Here is a 20,497-nt window from a genome sequence, read left to right on the forward strand (position 1 = left end):
ACAAGTTTCTGCCCAGCCTCTTGGCATGTCAGGCAGTCTCACCGAAAGTGCTGAATGGCAGTGTTAAGGTATGTCTGTGATTAAATCCTGAGGTTCAATTGCAATAATGCATGTCATTATAAGAGCATATCTTCAGCTGTGGGCATGACTAACACCAGAAGACAGCCGCCACATTAGCTCTACAGTTAAGCACAGTGCAAAAGCAATGAAGTCACTTTCAGGATGGGTTTGGAGAACTTACATCTGCATGCTTCTTGCTGTCTTGCACTAAATCTGGGACCCATGGCATGGCTGTATTTTGTACAGGTACTAACCAGACTGAAAATGGCTAATATGCCTTCCTATGCACTCACACACCTCAGTTGCACAAAGCACATATTTTAATGAAGCCATTAATTACCCTTAGTTGCATGTTGTTCCTGCATTTTTCACTGTTCACCACAACACCTACTTTCTTCTGATAAACATTAGCTCTGCACACTTCTGATAAAGTATTAGCTGTGCATTTTTCACTTTTCATCTAATATGATTTAAAAGCTATGAACTCTTCTGTTACTTTAGGCATCACTGCTTACAAGGCTCAGCTTAATAAAGACTGGCTTGATAGGGTAAGAAGGAGGACCCAGGAAAATACCAGCCAGTCAGCTTCACCTCGATCCCTGAAAAGGTGATGGAACGGGTTATTCTGGAGGCTGTCACCACGTGTGAAGAAGAAAAGGTCATCAGGCATAGTCAGCATAGATACACCAAGTCATGCTTGACCAATCGGACAACTTTCTGCGATAGCATGGCAGGACAGGTCAACAAGTGGTGGGAGTGGATGTTGTCTACCTTGATTTCAGCAAGGCTTTTGACATTGTCCCCCATACTATCCTTATAGGTAAGCTCAGGAAATATGTGTTACATGAAAGGACAGTGAGGTAGATCAAGAACTGGATGAATGGCAGAGCTCAGAGGGTCATGATCAGAGGAGTAAAATCCAGATGAAGGCCTTTAGTCAGTGACATTCCCCAGGGAACAGTGTTAAATCCAGCTTTATTCAACTTTTTTATCAATCACCTGGATCAATAGATAGAATGGACCATTGTCAAGTTTGCTGATGATACAAACTGGGGGAATGGCTGATACACTTGAAGGCTGTGCTACCATTCAGTGGGGCTTTGACAAGCTGCAGAGTTGGACTGAGAGAAATCTAATGAGGTCCAACAAGGCCAAATGCAGAGTCCTGCACCTGGGGAGGAATAACCCCAAGTACCAGCACAGGCTGGGAAAGAACCTGCTACAGAGCAGTTCTTTGGAAAAGAACCTGGGAGCCTTGGTGGATTATGGACCACAAGTGGCAGTGGTATCCTGGAGTGTATAGAGAAGAGTGTGGCCAGCAGGTTGAGGGAGGTGATCCTCCCCATCCACTTGGCCCTCGTGAGGCCATATCTGGAGTGCTGTGTCCAGTTTTGGCCTCCTCAATACAAGAAACAGAATGGCCTACTGATGAGGAGCCAGTGGAGGGCTACAAAGATGATTAGGGATCTGGAGCATCCCTCTTACGAGGTGAAAGCTGGGCTTACTTAGTCTTGGTTAAAAATTGGAACGGGTTCTCACCAATGCATGTAAATATCTCAAAGGCAGGTGTCAAGTGGGTTGGGCCCAGTGACAGGATGAGGAGCAGTGGCCATAAATTAAATGTAAGAGGTTTTAGTTCAAGAAGAATCTTTTAACATTGAGGGTGGCAGACTACTGAAATAGGCTGCCCAAGGGAGTTGTGAATTCTCCCCCCCTGATAACAATCAAAACCCACCTGGATGTGTTTCTGTGTCACCTGCTCTAGGTGACCCTGCTTTGGCAGGGGGGTTGGACTAGATTTTCTCCAAAGGCTCCTTCCAACCTTAAGAATTCTGTAATTCTGTGATATGTGAGGTTTCAAATATGAAGAATCATTGCTAATATTAATAATCGTTACTATAAATTATTTGTTCTATTTCTTTGCCTTCTATGTTACTCATTTAACTTGTGTAAAGTCAACTGTGAAGACAAATTTTAAATTATGCATTGCAAAATCTTGGTCTTAAGACAGATTTATGTTTTACAGATATATAAATATAAAATTAACAATAGGGAATTTCTCTGGGGACCCCTCCACTTTGAATGTAGAGACTACAACAACTTAGGTTATATTGCAGGGATTTCTCCCTGAATTTTGTGTGAGTGTGCATTTAGATATGAAAAAAGGATTTGAAAAAAGGATATAAAAAATACATTTCTCAGCCAGAAGCTTTTTAAGAATAAACAGCTTTTTATTTCTCTAGTAAGAATAAGAATACGTTAAGTGTCCATGATTTGATTTCAGATGTCTTGCAATTACCAACAGCTGGACAAGAGTAGGTAAATACTTCTTCAGGTGTTGACAATGCAAGAACAGTGGGCGACACATGGCTCAAATGTAGATCAAACACCATTCTCTTATTTTGAGTCAGTTTTTTGTTATATAGTTACACTTGTTCTTCACCCTTCAATATCATTGAAAATACTCCTCAGCTGACTGACCTCTGGGGATCAGCTGTTCTGTGGGCATTTGAAAGAATGCTAACAGTTTTATATAGAAACAAATTTAGGAAATTTCTAAATTTAAGCATTCCCTGAATAGTTGCATCATAGTGATATGAAGAGCCTGCTCTGAGCCATACAAGCATCCTTGCTTTCACAAAAAAAACAAATTACACATGATTTTTATACTGTACAGTATAAGAAAGGAAGAGACTCCTACAATCACTGGAAAGAGCAGATCTCAGTCATGTGTAGGAATATCTTGGGTCACCACCTCCCTGATCATTCAGGCCGTGTCACAAGGATGTGAATCCTTTAGTATGCAGGAAGGTCCACTTCTGAAATGCAAAATCTAACAGATTTATTTAAATTATTTTTGTAAATGAGATAAGATATGTGAGCAGAAAAAAGCCAGTATAGTTTTTCAGATCAATAAAAATAAAATAAAAATGTAGAATGCATTTGGAATTATATGGTTAATAAATTTCTTTCCTACTTCAGTTTCTAAACTTGTCTGAGGTTTGCAGAGTTTCTTCATCCTTCCAGATGATCCCTCCAGAGGTATTCCTTCTAAAGGGTATCTTAATGGGAAGACAGAGTTTTAACTGCTCTTATCCATGCTGCTTGCATTTCTTTAATTTTCCATCCTAGTGACACGTCTTTCATAAATCATGGAATCCAGCTGTATGTTCATGAGACATGAGATGTTACAGGCAAGTGCTAGCTGCTGTTCGCTGCTGATTTCACAGAGTGAATAACTAACTCTTTGAGATGAGTTACACATTCAGAGTCTCTATCCTTGTTTTGAGAGGGTTGTTATTGCTCTTTTAGTAAGACAGATACCAAGTTTAGCAACATTTCTGCTTTTGACCAACACTTCAGGAATATATCTCCAGTGTTCACCTCTTGTTTATGCAGACTGAGGAAATGAAAGCAGATTTTGAAAGATTCAGCCTGAAAAAGTATGGACCATTGTCATAACCAAAATATTTTTATTAAAACACAAGAATTTCAGTTATAATTTCTTCCTAGTGAATAAAAATATAAAATATGAGTTTATTTATACATTAGATTAAACCAGTAATAAGCAGAAATATTTCCCATCTATCTAGACCCTAAGACAATACTCTTTTAAGTATTTCAGTGTATCACAAGAGACACATTCTCATGCAACTACTGCTCTGGTGACACATTAATGAGAATGATATAAACATCTACAGAGTGCTCACAGAAAAAAAAGAAGTGGCTTTAAAGATATATGGAAACACAAAAGCCGCAAAACTGAGCTTTGCTTGGAATATTAAGACATTTTTTTCACAGTTAATATAAGGTAGTAAATATTTCCTGATATCTCTGACAAGTTAAACGAATTTGATAAATTTGTAAATAGATACAATTTAAGACCATCAGGCTATTTCACTGAGGTTAAAGATTATCAGAAGGCACCATGAAAAGTGTTAGAAAGATCACCAAAACGTGGCAGTGCAATATGAACATTTATAGAGAATTATAAAGATATGGAAACCTCATAATGTAATGGGCAATTCCATGGGGCTACAGCTGGTTTGTATAGGTGGTACCACTGCTGTGGTAGGCTAAATTTTGTTGAAGCTTTTGAGTGTTTTTATGAATTAATGTAAACTTCTACCCTTTGCAATATCTGGTATTAGAAGAATAACTTATAGCACTATGTAAATTACATTAATCAATTTGATGTAAAATAGAAATTATTTCCCCCTCACATTTAAAGTTACAAAGATCCTATAAAATGGGAAAAAAATGAGATATTAAGATGTAAATTATCCTATAATAGTTCTCCTGAAATGTGTTTTCCCAACACATATTTTAGGTATACCAGGTAGCCAGGAAATCAGCTTTATTCAGAGTAAACTGGACCATCTCATCAGTCAAATGAAAACAGATTCACATTCAAGAGCACCAGAAAGAGGTGCAGTTGTGCTGTCAGTGTGCAGAACAAAGCTCAATCAAATTTCAATTATTTTATTTCCATACTATGCTTGGAGAGCATGAAATTTCTATGAAATTTCTATAAAATTGTGATAGCAATGATATATTATTGTGATTACCATGTCAAGAAAATTTAAGCTTACTTTTTCTAAATTTTATTTTAAATGCTTAAATTTATTTTTGCATGGCCTCTGTATATTTCAAGAAGTCTTTTTTTACAGCATTTTCTCCTGTCATGGCTTAATGCCAGACAGCAGATAAGTACTACACTTGCTCACTGCCCTCCACACCCCTCTCAGTGATATGGGGAAGAGAAATGGAAAAAAAAAGTGATGCAAAATGCAATTGTTCACCACCTGCTGACTGATGTCCAGCCTGTTACTGAGCAGAGATTAACCCCTCCCTGTCAATTACCCCCAGTTCACATGCTGCACATGATGTTTTATGGTATGGAATATCCCTTAGAACCATTTGAATTGGCTTTCCTGACTGTGCTCCCCCCTAGTTTTTTTTTGTGCATGTCCTCACCAACAGAGCATGGGAAATTGAAATGTGCTTGACTTAAGGTATGTACTAGTCAGCAACCACTGAAACATCAGTGTGTTATCAACAATTATCTCATAACCTAAATGGACCACATAATATCTGCTCCTAGGAGGAAAAATAGCTCTATCCTAGTCAAAATCTGGACAGTATCCACCTGCTGTTCAATAGCATTTAAGTCATGCCTGGGTCCCACAGTTTCTAATACATCCCAGTTAACCATCACCTTTCCTGTATTGTGATAATATATACACAGACAGATTTAAATGAGGCTATGAGCAAATCTCTATAAAATATATAATGAGATTTTTTGTCCGTGATTTTGGACACCATCAGTCATAACAGTCTTTCAGAGAAGGAAAGATTGATTGTGGTATTGGACTGTAGCATGCTGAAGTCAAATCTGGTTCCACCTCCTCTGAGATTGTGTGATTTCATCAAAATTAATTTTTGATTAATCAGGGTGACTTTTACTGTCATATCCTTGATACTGCGACTGAAGGGGAGTTGGATTGAGATCCCCAAATCCAAAGTGGCAGAGACACACCCCATGACTTAGCAGGCTTGTGGGAGTGTGATAGGGTCAATCTTCCAGACCTCCCCATATCTGTATTTCAGCCATTGTCCTTCGTGCCACATAGGCTTTAACTGATTGCCTTGGTAATAGCAGCATGTTTCATATTCACATCAAGTCCATGCCTCAGTCATGAGCCTATCTATACATTGCATCTCCTCCTTGAAGTCAGTATATAGATAAAATATTGGCCATTTTCCTCCTTCAGCAATGTCTAAAGCCAAGTGGGTAGTGTTCACCTCTGCAAACTGACTTGATTTTCCCTTCTGCTTCAGCAGTTTCCAGACTTGTCATAGAAGAATCCATACAAGAAGGCCTCTATCTCCAAGGCTTTCCTACAACATGGCAGTAGGAAACTATCAGTAAACAAGGCATATTGTTTCTCACTTTCTGGTAATTTATTATACACTGAGGCCTCTTCAGCAAGGCTTCACCTGAGCTGAACTATCTCATCTGATTTGTTGAAAGGCTTGTCATTGCTCAGGGCCCTATTTGAAATCATTCTTCTTCCAGATCACTTGACAGAGAGGGCTAGCCATCAGACTGTCATTTGGAACCTGCATTCTCTAAAAACCCACAATGCTTAAGAAAGCATTCTGTTTGTTGATGGAAATGTAGTTTTTGTTTTGTTAATCACATCCACTGGGATTTGATGATGTTCATCTCGACATTTTATTCCCAAAAAGTACATCTCCCATTTGCTTTTTTTTTTTTAAAAATTGTATTTCAAAATCAGCTTTCATATGGATTTTGACTATTTGCTTCCCTTTCTGAACTGCTTCTTCTGGATTGTTGCACACAGGGATCAGCTTATCACAAGTGTTCTGGAGCTTCACCCTGATCCAGCGCAGTCTGGATCAGTCCATGGCAGACAGGAGGGCTATGCTTCTATCCCTGGGGCAGTCATCTCCAGGTGTACTGGGTGCTGCTCTAGGGGAAAATGAACTGTGGTCTGCCTCCAAAGGAATTGAGAAAAACTCATTAATGATATAAATTGTGGCACATACTTGGCTGCCTTTGACTCCAATTCATATGGAAGTTGTAGCATGCCTGGCACAGCAGCACCCAGCTGTGCCATGGCTTCATTCAGTCCACAGTAATCTATTGTTAGTCTCCAATCTCCATTAGAATTTTGCACTAGCCACGTGGGAATATTAAAGGCCAAATGAGTCCTGTTGATCACTCCTTGGCTCTGCAGCCGACACATCAGCTTATGGGTGGGAACTGGGGAGTCTCACTTATTGTGATATTGTTGGTAACAATCATGATCTATCATTCTCCAACCTTCACCAATCCCACAACAGAGGATTCCTCTGAGAGACTGGACAAGGTACACAGCTGCCTAATTTCCTCCAAGGCAGCTACACTGAAAGGTCACCAGTACCATCATGGACCCCTGTAATATCCTCTCCTGAGATTGTCTGTGCCAAGGAGGCCCTGCAGGGAGATCTCAGTAATAACCTACTGGGCAATCTCCAACAATATGAAGTTTAACAAGGGCAAGCTCCAGATTCTGTGACTGGGAAAGGGCAACATTTCCCAGTCACAGACAGACAATGTACAGACAGACTGGGGAATGAGAGGCTGGAGTGCAGCACTGCAGAAAGGGACCTGGGGATCCTGGTCAGTGGCAAGTTGAGCAGGAGTCAGCAGTGCCCTGGCAGCCAACCCTGTTCTGGGGGCCATCATGCACAGCATGGCCAGCCAGGCAAGGGACAAGATTGTCCCACTCTGCTCTGCACTGGACGTCCTCACCTCCAGTGCTGGGGGAATTTTTGCATGCCACAATATAAGAAAGACATAAAGTTGTCAAAGACCATCCAAAGGAGGCCACAAGTGTAGTGAAGGTTCTGGAGGTGAAGCCTTGTGAGGAATGGCTGAGGTCACTTGGTCTGTTCAGCCTGGAGAAGAGGAGACCTCAGTGCAGGTACAATTTTCTCATAAGGGGAAGAGGAGAGGCAGGCACTGATCTCTTCATTCTTGTGACCAGTGACAGGACCTGAGGGAATGTCTTGAAACTGAGTCAGGGCAGGTTTAAGCTGGATGTCAGGGGAAGGTTTTTCATCCAAAGAATGGTAGAGCACAGAAACAGGCTTCGCAGGGAAGTAGTCACAGCACCAAGCCTGTCTGAGCTCAAGAAGCATTTAGACACCAATTTTAGGCATGTGACTCTTGGGATGTCCTGCACAGGGCCAGGAGTTTGACTTGATGGTCTCCTTCCAACTCAGCATATGATTCTATGATCTTATGAATGCACAGTCTATAATCTATGTCTATGATTCTATGATCCTATGAATGCACAACACCTCTGAACCAGTCTCCATAGGGGTTTTTTGTTACTCATTCCTGGTCAGGCTGACTTCAGACTCCTAAACAGTCAGCTGTTGGGATCCCCTTGCCATGCCAGTAATACTAGTTGGTTCTTCCCCTACATGATGTAATGGCATTACATGCACCTCCATCTCCTATATACTTATACTCATGTGGGCCCAATGTGCCAATGTGCTGTCTGCTCCACACCGTACAGCAAAACTGGTTTTCCCTTCTCTCTCTTCCACCTGGCTGGAAGCAGACCCACCCCCACACCACTCCCCCCAGTGCTTCTCATAGGATTCTCCACTTATTGCAAAAATGAGTTAAAGCTAAAATCACTCTCTACAAAATGTTTCTGTTAGAAATCCAAAACAGATAATCATCCACATTTTGTCATAAATCACTTGATAAATTTATCATGAAATCTAATGAGAAAACTCCACAAGGTTTACTGGGACTAAAATCATAATTTTGTATGGTTACAAAATGGTTATATGGTTATGGTTATATGGTAAAGGATAGAGAGTAAAACTGGAAGAATCACAAATATTCCATAAAGTCATAAATAGAACATATTATCTTTGTTGCCTGGAAAAGTTCAAAAATTTGCTTACTTAGTAATTCTATCTAAGTATAGTTATTGAAGGGAAATCACTAGATTTGTCCATTCAATCCTTTTAAAACATATATTTCCCTCCGCCATTTCCATATTATTGCATACTAAAAGATAACGTGGATGTTTAATTAAAGCATTAGTGTAAGAATCATAAGCTACATTTTAAAACAAGTACATAAATTCAAGGTCAGTCCAGTTAGGGAAAGGAATGCTTTCTAGAAGAAATTGTATGTCCTATCTCACCAAACCCCATACAAATCTGATCCAGACTCTAATTCTCTTCTTGGTCACAACTGTGTGTCATGAATTAAGCCAACTGGGCTACATAGAATGGATCTACCCACACAGATCTAATTGTGGGATCAGGTCTTGTAACAGAGATCATAAACAGACACAGATCATGCCACTTGTGTTAGTTGTCTGCTCAATCAAAATATCTGGACACAGGCACTGTATTTCAAAGGAAGAGACAATAAATCTGGGGCCAAAATATTTATTTATGAAAAATTACTGAGTACATTAGATGTCAGATTAGAGATGAGGAACCACTCTGCTTGTCTTCAGATGTCTTCCCACTAACTTTTCAGGCAAAGGTATTCATTTCTTCCTACTCCACTGTGGGTAAAATCAATTTAATTTTGCTTTTGTAGAGATCCATACAATTCTAACATATCATGCTGTCATGATTACATCATATCACATCTTCCCACAGTCCTAGCTTAGTTATAGGCCATTCAAGTAAGAGCTGGAATCAATGATCCTTGTATGTCCCTTTAAACTCAGAATATTCAGTGAATTACTCTCCACTGCTTTTTTACAAAGCTATCCTGGAGTCTTTCATTTGCAAACTGTATAAAGACATCAAAAGTCTACGGATAGAGAGCAAAAACAAGAATTCAGACAATATATTTCATATAAATGGCAAGTAAATTCATTTTTAAAGGTTCGAATTAAATAAAAGAATCAATATAAGTGTTCTTTATATTTGAGAAAAGAGTATGAGAAGTAAGCGTTAAAGAAAAAGAGCAAACACAAGTGATGAGATTTTCCTTTCCACCCTTTCAACAGCAATGAATATTTTATTGAATTCTGGAAGGCATAAGGGAACATTTTTTTTATTCTAAGGAAGGGAATTTTCAATGGGATTTTATATATTTATTCTAGGAGTAGCATATATTACAACTGCTTTATTTTCTAGTAAAATTCATTAAAGGATATAAAACCAGGTCCTTTTTACATTATAAAATGAAGGTGACTATTCAGAGACTATTCTGTTCAGTGTCTCGTTGTTGAGGTACCTGGTATTTGCTGGTGTAATCATCTTCTGCTAGCATCATTTCCAGTGGAATCAAAAGAAGGCACTGGGTAACTCTAGCTGGTGATTAGATTAAGAGTTGTGTAGGTTCAAAACTGCACAGCTCATGGAGGCACAGCAGAGTCCAGGCCTGCACATTATCATCTTCTAAACTCTTATGGTATGATTTTCAAGAATCAAAATTTTAAAAAAATCATGCTGAGAGAAAGCTTTTTTTCTTTTTAATGATTTAAGGCTTGGACTCTCAATTGTGCTGTTTATTTCTTTGAAACAACTGTTTGTTCTTGTACTAAATTCAACACGGCTCATGAGTCACTAAGTTTGAAATTGATTTGGCCTTCTTGAGCAAGCCCCCTATGTATTTCTTCATTTGCAGAAAGGACACAGGCTCACAAGGTTTCCAGTGCTTCTGGTAGCCCAGGGGAGAGCTATTTAATTGGTGAGTGTACAAAAAAAATAGTAATTCCCTTGCAAGAAACTTCTCCCGTACAGATGCTATGCTTTATTCTTTTATCTGGGTTGAGCCAGTAAGCAGCTGAGTACCTTTAATTCCCTATTGAAATCTGTGGGGGCCGGTAGAAATTCTTTACCACCAGCTCATTTCAAAAGGAATTTGTGTAGCTTGGCTTTTCAGGAGGCTGACCCCTTCTTGAACCGGTCAGCTATGATCTGGAACAGAGAGTCCTCACCAGGGGAAAAGTGTCACAGCTGACCCTACTCTGAGAATATTGAACTGTAAGACCTCCTGAGATCCCTTCCATATTGAATTTTCCTGTGGTCCTAAAACGCCTCTTGGTTTTAGACAGTGACATCAGAGTTCACCATCTGCTGGATAGAATTCACTCTATATCTAAAATACTGGGCTGGGTGGAACAAAAAATTGTTTAATAGCCTTAGCTAAATATTAGAACCCTAAGTCATATTACTCTTTTGGTTTTGGTTTAAATTTGTCCTCAGAATAATTTTTATCTCAGGAGGGAAAAGAAGAAAGAGCACACTAATGACCTTTATGTTTTGAAAGAGGTGAGTAAAATTTTATTAAACTGCAGTCAGGTAAAGCTCTTTGCACAGCCAGACAGGGAAATATTTGCAGAGACTTCAAGGTGGGCTTTGGGCAGGAAATGGTTTGGATTCATAAAAGTGGAAAAGTCTAGTTAAATGTTTACCTTGTATGTAGCTTGAAGTGGTCAAGTAAAAACAGAAGGTCATATATGACATTTGGAGATATCTCCAGATAATACTAAATATAGACAGGAATTTGTCTTTGGGGAAAGGGGCCTTTACACTGACATAATGTTAATTTTAGAATTTGCTCAGTCTCCCACAATATACCTAATACAAGTGCTTTACATCAAGAGAATATAATTATGAGGTTCAGGTATTCAAACATTGTAACCTATATTTTTAAATAGCACCATGAGAGTTAATGAGAATTTCTGAAATTACTAGGAAATATATTAACTCTTGAACTCGTGGATGACACTAAAAGGAGCAAGAAACAGTCTTGTTGCAGTAATAACATTAGACTAGTGGAATACTAGGATTCCTTTCTTGTCGTTTTTTTTTTCCCCATTTGAGCACTATGAAGATTGAAAGTGTACTATGATAATACGAGTTTCTCAAGGAAATGCATATGCATTCAGTCAATAACTATGATAATTGTAAAATATACAATATGGCTAACTTCACAGTCTTTAATGTATTTATCCACAAAGAACATCCTGTAAAGGCAAAAGGTGTGGCTATGTCCTATCACATAAATTGAAAACTTCATTTTGAATGGTATATGGTAAAATTTTCAATGGCTTTGTGGGATGCAAATTAAACAAAATCCACTAAAATATTTTAGGATGTTGTATTCACATTAAGCCACTATGTAACTTTATAAAATTTGCCCAACACTGAATACCTATGGCAATGTATAGGTAATGTTGACCTGTTGAAGTCAAATTTCTGACTTAGCTTTACAAATTAAGCTTCTAATTCCTACTGGAATTACATTCCAGCACAGGAGCTGCTCTGACTGCTCAAAATTTAGAATTAATTAAATGTCCTCCCCAAGTCCCAGAATAGGCAAGAGCTGCCTATTGCTGACTGGAGAATGGCTCAGGGCAGTCTCACAGAGGAGGGTACAAAATATCAAAAGATTTTATGTCATCACATCCTTTCTACTACTCGTGGCTGAGATCACTGCTCAGCTGGGGAGGCACCTTGTCTGTGGGGCCACAACCTATAGATTCTCATGAGCTTTGGACTTTCTCCCGATCTCAGCCACTGCTTACATGTGTGTCTGTCTCCTGCTGCCTGCTCATTGTTAGGTTGGGGCACTCCATGACTGAGTTGATCACACAGGTTTGTCTAGACCCATGTGACGCCTGAGACACCCACCTGGGCTGTCAGCTTCAGCACAGGAGCTGCAGTCTTCTTCAGAACTGGGTCCTTCTCAAAGTGAGAAGTAGTGCTTATGATCTGAAGTTAAATTTTCATGAACCGTTTTCTGGAAGGGCTTCGTTTTCTTGCTGACTGTAGGAGGAACAGAGTTATTTCATGCAGGTTCTAACAGTGGGATCCAGTTCAAAGTGGCTGATCTGACTACACCTCTATGTGAAAAGGCCAGCTAATGTCCAGCTCAGCTATCCATGTATTTACCTGCTTTCTATAATTTGAAATGTCTGTGGCATTCTATACAGCTTTATACCACTGCTCAGCACTGACAAATAATTGCAGCAGGACCTAGGTGAGATACACACCTTTTGGAGCAGCAGATGGAGGCCAGGACTTAACATCTCAGAGTACTTACCATAGCACAAAGAGCTGGCATACTGGCAGCTAAGCCAAGCCCAGTGACTGGAAAGGGAGCTAGAGCATCTGACACTCACTTAGAATTCTGACTCTAACCACAAAATTTTAATCCCACCTAAACTTCAAACTGGATTCATATTCACAGATGCATGAAACAATATGATGTTGGATTCAGTTGCCTATAAAAAGGATGTGCCATTTTAAGCACCATGAGTTTTCTTATATAGCTTCTACATCCACTGATGATCCAGTTCAAATGACACCTGGGCATCGAAAATGGCAAAAAGATCCCTATGTTTATTGGATTCCATCTGTCATCCAAGTTCTTTACCTAGTAAGCACTCAGTGTTTCAAAAGCAGTAGGGTTAGATCCAAGATGTTTGATGGCTTTGTTGCTAAAAGCTGAGAGGAATAAGGGTAGAGAAGAGAACGGGATGAAAGGAAGGACTTTAAATTTTCCACTTTGACTTTCACAATGACTGTTAACTACTGGATAGATCTAATGGTGTCAACAGAGTACAATACTGAAGTTATCAGTGGTAAAGATCTGCTGCTCAGCAAGATTTTCTATCCTCCATGTTTTAGAAAATATAATAATTTTTTACTTATATACTGATTATTTTTTATGATAATAAAACAATGCTGATAGCAATCAAAAGAGAGAGGAATAAAATAAATCTTTTCTAGCATAAAAGTTTTTTAAAAATTATGCTTTCAGATCAGTCTTTTTTACTCCTCTTCCTGATATTCCTTTGTGGATGTGCTGTATCTGCAGCAGTTCATTAATTGTCAATAAATCTAATTATGCTATATTTACAATATCTAATTTACCTTTACTTTCAGCTAATTGGTCTATTAGCTTGATTTGGGGAATAATCAGTTTGAAGTGCTGAGCACACAAATGGAATGGAAGGACAAAAGAACTGAGTAAATCATATCATACAGGTTTATTCCTCACCATGTTTTTAAAGAAATGTGTTGGCACCCTCCCCTCACTTCCCCTATCCTTTCAGTACCTACATGATGAAAAACTGCTATAGATCAAGCTAAATCTGGGAAGTATGCCAAACCTATGCCATGTTTTCATCCTTGGAACAGTCTGAAGAAATGCAGAGTTTGCCTACTATTTTTATACTGCAAACCAAACACGTAGAGTATTTGAAAGCATCTGAATCTTCAGTCACTACAATCATTACAAGACCATTAAGAGAAGTTGATTATCCAATTAATTTGATTGCATGCTATACATACTCAGAGTTCCTACAAATGGAAGGATATTGGTGCTATTAGGAAAGTTCTTATTAAGATCATCAGCAAGAACTCAATATCCTGCCTTTTGAAAAATTTTAGCCAGGTATAAATCCAGAACAAGTAAATATTTTTTCTCTCTCTGAGATGCAGTTTTGCTCTCCCACACTCCTTGCAGAATGAGGAACTGTTACTGGTTCAGGAAAATACAATTGCATTTTGCTGAAAACCTCTCTCTGTCTGAAAAAAGTTTAATCAATGAATAGTTTCATGATTTGTTATACTGCCTAGTTTTTGTATAGATTGTTATTATAATTAATAATTTATTAAAATAGTAGTTTCACCACTGACTTTTCAGTTTTTGCACAAACAGGTGTTTTCCATGATCTAGCTGCTACATAATAGCCTCATAGAACTGAAATTCTGTGTTAAAGAGAAATATTTGAAGAGATCCTGACTTAATGCTCTGGACTTTTCAAGCCAGTTTCTGGTGCTATTTTAAGATGATGACTGTTTTCAGGAAATAGATCAAATAATTCCCTTTTCCTCTCTGAAAAGGATTTCATGCTATCCAACTGCTTATGCAATTTGGACCAGAAGCTCCATCAAGCAGTGGAAGCAGCCTGTCTTCCCCTAATCATAAATATGCCATCATTAGTGGCTGCGTAGATAAACTGCTCTGTTTGGACAGGTCCAGACTTTCAACAAACTGCCTGGCTAAAGGTAAGTAGTCTGTGTTATGTTAGAAGTCCATAGTATTTTAGAGACAGTGTTTGGACAGAGAAGTGGCAGAAGGATATAGTTACTGTCCTGTTTCAACCATATCAATAATATGAGATAATTATATGATGGGCTGTGTTTCATCAGTTGCATTATCTGCTACAGTAAAATGTGATTTTAAAAATTGCCCTCAGATTACCACTTTGCTGCAGGTTTTCGGCTGTACACTTAACTGCTGGATTTTTTTGGTTTGGTTTTTTTGTTTGTTTGTTTTTGTGGGTTTTTTTTGTTGTTGTTGGGTTGGTTTTCTTTTTTACTTAGGAATGGTTTGAAAATTTCATTCTAATAACAAAAACTTGAACTTCAAAAGCCTGCCTCCCTAATGACTTGAGTGAATATTTTCTAAGTGGTAGACTTTCTAATCCTTTCAGTTAGAATTGGATTGAGTCACATGTTAGGGTATATGTTTTATTGCCTTCATGTTAACAAGTTAATATTCTTTTAAGAATTGTATATGACTAATATTAACTTGTCTGAATTCATCAGTAAAAAGTAATTTTTGTACAAGTCATTCCATGTAGAATAAAGGGCAATGTTCTCCTTAACTTGTCCTTGAAGAGCAACTACTGCTCTCCTGTGAAGGACCTTTTCATTTGCCAGCAGTAATAGCATGTTTTTCATTCCATAAAAGATGAAAAAGAAAACTGTTTCCTTTATCAGCCTTTTCATACCAAATGTGATTATTATCACCTTTTTTATTTGTACAGATAATCAAGACATAACTATAGGTATTCTTTGTGTCTAATCAAAATTCCTATATTTTTCTTACAGATTATCACAATATTGCTGCTCTCTAGATGTATAGATATTATATGTTTATTTTTAATATAGAGATATATACTAATTGATATATTATTAGTCTTCATATTTTATAGGACTTTTTCTGCTAGGTGCTGCTAGGCGTCCTAAATATTGTTCAGAATTATGTAGAATAAAATGTTATCCCAGATGACACAGAGAATTTGAAAAGCTGCTCAGCAAGACTGCTAGTGACCTTAGTGCACCTAATTCTTGCCTGCTGAGGATTTGGGGTACTTTAGGATAGATTATCAAAAAAATATATTTTCTTAGTGTTTTCTAAAAAAAAAATAAACTGAAGTAGTAAGAAAAAAAAGTGAAATAAGAGGTCAGAAAAGTGCTTACAGAAACATAAAAAACAGAATGGTCAAAAATAAGTTGAGAATTCACAGATGAAATGGGTTTATATTCCAAACAAATTCTTCTGGTTCTCTATCTCAGTATTTATATATCAAGAATGCATTTTTAAAGAATAAGTGGAATCCTCAAAAATGAGATAAATGAAATGAAAACTCTATCACCTAACTGAATTAGTCTCATGCAAGATATAGGAAAGCATTTCAGGTTTCCTGTCTCCAGCATGGCTGCACATTCATGCATAGTTCTTTGTTTGTTTTAATCTACAGTAAGAACTAGAAAATCCTGCCGCAAAGCTCCTGACAGAAAAAGGCATTCTGCATTCTTACTTATTTGTCAGCAGTGCAGTGCATCCGAGGTATGGCCAGCATCCAAAGAGACAAGAAAAATGGATTAAAGAGTCTGGGTTTTATGAAACCATACTGTGTCATCAGTACATCATCACTGTAATAAATACTGGACAGAACGATCTTGCAGTTATTACAGCCATATTTTTAGTGAACATATACCAATGTTACAGTTTGAAGCCTGCTACCACAGCTTTGACTCATGGCTATTATTACTGCTTTCCTTTCCTACTCTGTGTGAGACAAATGCATAGAAATTCAGCCATTCAATGCCTCAAACTGCAAAGTAAGTTTTTCTTGTATTAAAAGATGTGTCAATTTAACTTGTATTACTTGAAAAATAGTTTTGGTGCTCATATGAAGAGCCTGTGTATGGATACACATGTTTAAATTTCAGACTTGTTTACATAAATTAATTCTAAATAAATAATGGTGCTAATGGACCTTCACATCTGTCGTGTTGTGACTAGATTAAGAATCTACCCCAAAACACTATCTTTTTTGAAGTCGTGGCATAAATTTTATGTAGATTGTCTCAATTCTGACTAGAGATGAGGAATTAAGTTATACTTTAACAGCTTTTCTATATCTTTGGCATAATTTCCCAATTCTTGCATACCTAACATTAACTACGTATACTGACAAACTACCATATTTTGTTTAGCAGTATTAAATGGAAATTATCTTTTTTTCACTAGATTAAAAATAAAGGATCAGGCAATTAAGACAGAATAGAAACACAATGTCTAGCTCCTTCCAGAAACCAAGCTCCACCCAGCATGTATGGAGAGTAAAGAAAGAGATGGGCCATGAAAATTCGTCACTTCCTTGCACATGGTCATATTCTTTTCATGTGGTTCCAGGCTTGTGTTCATTGAGCTGGGGACTCAGACCTGAGTCTCTTTGTCCTGAAGTTGCCCTTTTCTACAGTTGCTCTTTTCCCTACATCAAATGCTAAAGCTGGCCTCCTGTCCAGAGAGGCCTGTTGCCTTTCTGTGAGTTCCTTTATGAAGGCTGGATTGACAGAAAGGAGTATTCAGAGTCTGCCTATTTCAAAGAAATAGAGATATGCATATTTTCCATTTCTTTAGAAGTATTTGGGGAAATTTCAATGAGAGTTGTTTGTTTTCTGTGTTCCAGAGATATTGTTTGTAAGAAGATAATGATCTGATTTATTTTAGGTATTTATCCAGAAGATTGAGTTTGAGAATCCACCTTGGAGTTGAAAACTCAAGTTACTCATTAGATAATTTGCTGTAAGCCAATTGGTTGCAGTCAAAATAAGTTTTCCATTACTTTGTCATCCAATAACATTTCCAGAGCTACTTGCTAATCTAATTGACAGTAGTATAATGACTACAATAATCATCACATTTCAACAGCTCAATTTTTAGCTTGTGGTTCCCTTTCCTTTTTCCCCTTGGGCTTATCTATTTTTTTGACATGTGAAGATCTGCGGTTGTCAATTTTTCTTTGAGAGACAATCTTCAATATTCATCAAAGTAAAACAATATGTCATATCTTTCAATCTGACAACATCATTCCTTTTTCTGTCTGCTGAAAATAAACTCTTTAATGATTCAGTTCTTACTGCCTCATAATATGCAGTCAGTCACTTCAGCAGAGCAATGATCTTTTCACCAAGCTTTAAGTAGCTTGGCACCAACACCCTTTAGTGCATGCATTCTAAGAGACCATGAAAAATATAATCAGGTGTAAACTTCACAGTCAGAATTGTTAGCTGTCCAAACTGTAACAGGTAAATTAAAAACTTATTTGGCACAATTTTTAAGGGAGTTCAGAGCCTTAAAGTGTCAGGCTATACGTTGGCTTTTTTTTTGTTATTTAATATTGTCATTAGGTAAAACCATGAAAACAAAAATGGAGACAACATTAAAAGAAGCAGTAACAAGATCTAGATTGCGCCTATTACAGATCAGTAAGCTCTTTTGTTTTAATTCCAGCCAAGAAACCTGATAAAGAAAGAAAATATTGCTGGGCTTTTTGTAACTGTAATCAACAGGCTCGGTTAATAAACTACAACTGTAAAGGCAAAATTCCTGTTCAAAATCAGATTTCTTCTCCTGAATTTCTGTGAGTTTTTGGAGAAAAGTCTCCGAAGGCTGGTGCAGTAGCATTATATTTTTAGCTTAGCTTTCTTTGTTTCATGTAAAAAATAGGACTACAAGGAAAATAAAAGATTACTGCACTTTTTCAGACAAGGATGTCAGTTGTGTCCACTGCTTCCATCTTCCTCACTATCTGGTACTGAAAATGAGTCTGTCATATCAGGTTTCATTTCAGATAATAAGGGAAGTTAAAAATTAACTGGTACTCCTGCATTCACAGAATCCAACCTTTGTCAAGCAGCAGTTTCCTGTATATTAATAGATTTGAAATTATTCAGGAAATTGGTTGAAAATGACAGAGTCACTGAACATTATTTTAATGTCAAATTACTTGAACAGTTCTGTTGGAGTCATCCAGAACACAGAGGTCGATGCTACACTGCAGAATGGCAGCTGGTGTGCCTCAGGAGCTGCAGTCAGTCAACTCCAGTTTGAAACAACTTATAACTGGCAAAGATAAAATGGACCACAGGAAGAAAATCTTCTTCAAAAAAGCTGTAGTAATATCATGCTAGCATATCCTACATAGTCTTTAAAATTCGAAGTGTGGCAGGGCAGAGATCTGACTGCTGGGTTTAAGTCTATACTTAAACGTGCTAGTGAAAAGGATTCCTCTCTTTCATACAGAGACAGGCTTTCTGTCAGAGTATTCAGAAGTGTTCATATCCTACAAGAGAGAAAAAAAAAAAGAGAAAGAGAGAGAAATAAAAGATGATTAGCCATCAACACAAATATTGAGTGATACTAATAATAGAAAAAGTTATTGGGACAATGCCTACTCCCACAGCTTATATTTCAAATTTACTGAGAGTTGCTGAGGCACAAGTTTATCAGCTTCATTGTTAGTTTTAATTCTGCCATATGAATTGACCAGTAATTAACTCTGAAGAAGTAGGAAATGTAACAGCCTCATTTACCAACATGTGGATTTCATCTTCCGAAAAACTTAATCCTTTCTGATGGTTTTCCAATAAAATAAAACATAAATAGGAACAATAATGAATTAACATAAGGACAAAAGATTGTATAAGTAGTATCACCCATATTTCAAATCACTTTTCCTAAACTAGGAGAGAACTAAGAGGCATGTGTGAAATAGCAACCTATGCTTGTTGAGTTATATTTCATGAGGCAAAAACTATTGTACTTTCATTCTGATACCAATATATGCGTCTTTCACATTGTTTTACTTTGCATAGATGATATCAGAGTAATCTTCTCTTTATACAGATTATGTTTTCTGAGTTACCTGGCCATATAATTTAAGATGTGTGTGAGCTCAGCCTGTATCATTTAAATGTCGTGGCCAAATTGTTGACATCTTGAAATTTTTGATCACTTCAGCAGATTACTTTCAATAATACAGTTGCTACTGGATGATCCTTACAAAGACATTACCATCAGACTGAAATATGAATACATATAATCCCATAGGTTTCTGAGAAAAGTAGTAATTTATTTGAGGAACTGGTCAGTCTTCCTAAAACCGAGAGACAGATCCTAAATCTTGGAAATGCAGAGAAAATGATGTGATTTTTGTCCAGACTCATTGCTTTGTTCAGTAGTGGATAAAATTTGTTATTTTAGTGTCATTTATTAGCCTTAAGTTTGCCTCCATAACAGGAAGTGAGGATGCAGTTGCCCTCTTTTTGAAACATTATAGCATTATTTAGCTTTGCCTAAAACTCTGCCTGGTTTTGGAGGCTCATTTTCCATGGTCTGTAATTAAATAAAAAGTTTTTGTGGAAATGTATTCTAGCTACACCATGGTACATTTACATACCATTGTTTTACATATTATTTATAACATACTCTGGTAATCACTTTGAATTCTTCATTTTCCTCTGCTCTCCTCCCAGTAGTTTTTCATGTTTAAAAATAAGCAATGAGTATACATCTCAAGACAGCTGCTGGACTTAGGAACACCAGGGCTACTGCAATGGTCAAATCTTTGTTATTCCAAGCAGATACTATATGCAGAGTGAAAGGAAAACAGGCTAGATTACTGGAAGACATTAAAAATGTCTATTACATACAGGACCCCTACCAGTATAAAAAAGAATAGCCTCACTTAGATTTGCAGTTAGTAACAACTGGCAAAACTGATGAGAATTCCTCCCTCTTGAACAATTTCTTTGTAGCACAATCTTAGATATTCAAGTTGCT

Source organism: Taeniopygia guttata, chromosome 3 (assembly GCF_048771995.1).
Source record: "Taeniopygia guttata chromosome 3, bTaeGut7.mat, whole genome shotgun sequence".
NCBI classification, from domain to species: Eukaryota; Metazoa; Chordata; class Aves; order Passeriformes; family Estrildidae; genus Taeniopygia; species Taeniopygia guttata.